General features: G+C 38.4%; 1 protein-coding gene across 4 annotated transcripts in view; it reads right to left on the bottom strand.

The window, feature by feature from the left end:
- Positions 1-2497, bottom strand: part of LOC102676205 (myosin-2 heavy chain) — a 21664-nt gene that overhangs the window by 15621 nt on the left and 3546 nt on the right. The window contains exon 1 of one of the 4 annotated variants that reach the window (XM_006624191.2): positions 664-1290. The exons of the other annotated variants lie outside the window; for them this stretch is intronic. The gene's annotated coding sequence lies outside the window, so the exon portion shown is untranslated. Of the gene's footprint in view, positions 1-663; positions 1291-2497 lie in introns of those variants that run through there. 4 annotated transcript variants of the gene reach the window in all.

Raw genomic sequence — 2497 nt, 5'->3', positions numbered from 1 at the left:
AAAAAAAAAAAAAAAAAAAAAAAAGAAAAAAAAGAGAAAGGAGGACGAGGAAAAAAATGTTATAGTTTTGCAACATTTTATCAATCGGGAAGCAAAGTTGCGCGTTTGGCAACGTTGATCTGCAATTTATATACTCGGTTCACTACATGCGCGACCACGTAAGTGACAAGCACACGTGACGCGTGTTATGATCCTATAGTCACATAATTCCGGCTTGTTGTAATTTAAATAAAATTAATTACCACACCTGTGAGGATTTTAATGTGCACCGATATACGGTCTTCCCGATCGTTATATATATTTATATTCCAAATACACGTAACGTAGCTTTGATAAGATTATGAACGAAGGTCTGCCACATCGTTTGCACAAGAAAAATTCATTGCCGTTTACTAACATTTACACGTATCTACATGGTTGAGTTTGAAGGAATGATAGAAAAGTAGAACGATCGAAACACACCGATGTATAACCGTTGTTCGTTAACGCATCTTTGCTTGCGTAATCTCAATTCCGGAATTCAATGGAATATACGGAATACGGAAAAGAAAAAAAAACGCGTGCCTCGTTTGAATATATAATCACACGTTTGCAGAAAATACAATATCGTGTATAAAAGCGAGAATATGAAGAGTCACGCGAAAAATAGAAGCTCCAACTCACGATCGGCTCAACGTTCCTCTTCACGGTTATTTGGCCGCCTCATAATTTGATTCAACGCCACTTTCTCTGGTACGCACAAAAAACACTTTGCCGAATAGTCCGCGCTAAAGGACTATTAATAAAGCCGACTTTCCGTGAACTGAGTCATGGGACGAGGAGGATTCACCCCGTTCCAGTAATTCGCGAATACGACGCATTTGAGGTACGAATTAGCGCATCCCGGGACAATGAACGATGTTCCGCGCGCGATGAACCGAGCCGAAGAAGAACGAAATTTCCCTCCGCGGGAAAAAGAAGAAAAAGTTTTCCAACTACGAATGAGAAGTAACTGGATCGATAGCGACAGCACGATCGCGATGCGGCCGCCGCGTGTACGACAATGAAACGTTCCGGATTCGCTCGGTGATCCCCTGGTACTACCTATGCCACCACCGCGAGCATCCGCACACCGATACACAACTATACGCGAACCGATAGATATACACGCGTGCCGTTCTCATATACACCTTCACCACGCGAGCGGTGAGGACTGACACTCCGCAACAACGATTACTATTCTTCAGAAACACACGGTTTCTGCATTCACCGGCCCGTGAATCCGTATACGAGGCACATACGATACCGGCGAGTACACGAGGACTGTACAGTGAACGTCATCAACCGAAGAACAAGGCTACGTTTAACTTGCGAGCTTGATTCCACGGGTTTTTTTCATCGGTACATTTGTAATTAGCGGTACATCCTAGAATTTATTTTATCGAGATTCAACTGAATTCCGTTCCATCTGATAATTCAAAGATGCAGATATAGGAAATGATTAAAAATTGTTATTTCTATTGCGGTATAATATTTTTTTTTCTTTTTTTTTTTTCTTTAGATGGAAGAATTATTATATATTTTAAAGAAATAAAAGATAGAATAAAATGATCAATTTAAGGTACGATTTCTGTGATCTGTGACTATCTCGACTTCTGTGATTATCTTATACTGTACACATGATAAAATCAAATCGTCCATACTTGATAAAACTAACAAGTGTAGTCACGTGTTATGCTCGTAATCATAGGTTATAAAGAAGCATTGTAATTGAAAACCACCAATACAGTAGCAGTATAACGAGTAACGCTTATTTTACGGAAATACATTACATAATATATACACACACGATAGTGTATTATATTTCTACGCACCAAAATCAACCTTCGATTGTCCGGAATTAATTCGGACACGACGCGTTTCGCAAGCCTGAAATTTCACGATGCTCTACGATACAAATGTTTTACATGCCGACGAACGATCCCTTTGTGTCTGACATGTTTATCGATTTTAGGATCGAATTCGTTCTATAGCTATACGACCGGTCCTCGTCGACCTTTATACATCCGTTCCTACTTCCCGCCGTATAAAAATCCCCGAGGACCTTGAAAGGCCTCTCCCTAGCCTCGACATGCCGACTGGACAAGTCGGTACATTTTCATGCAATGTCGTATATATGCAAAAAATTTAATCCTTTTTTTTTCTTTTTTTTTTTTTTAATAAAATTATATCTTATTTCGTATTATATCATAAAGGATATCGTAATAATTTAAAATATCTAATGAATGACGATCATTTTTATAATAATTTTCAATTCATACATAAAAGAATAATTTATATTGTGAATTTTGAAACGTTGTTGCCTTACGCGTGGAAAATGAATATCGATAAAACAGTTGGAACAAAAATAAAAGGACATTTGACGATCATATCGGTTCAGCTACCCTGATCTAATCTACAAGCATTCACTCTTCTAGACAGAAATATAATACAGTTGACCGCAATTTACCGCATTTTC

Source organism: Apis dorsata, unplaced genomic scaffold (genome assembly GCF_000469605.1).
Source record: "Apis dorsata unplaced genomic scaffold, Apis dorsata 1.3 scaffold_995, whole genome shotgun sequence".
NCBI lineage: Eukaryota > Metazoa > Arthropoda > Insecta > Hymenoptera > Apidae > Apis > Apis dorsata.
The sequence above is the reverse complement of the archived record's forward strand: the minus strand, read 5'-3'. Positions and strand labels throughout refer to the sequence as shown.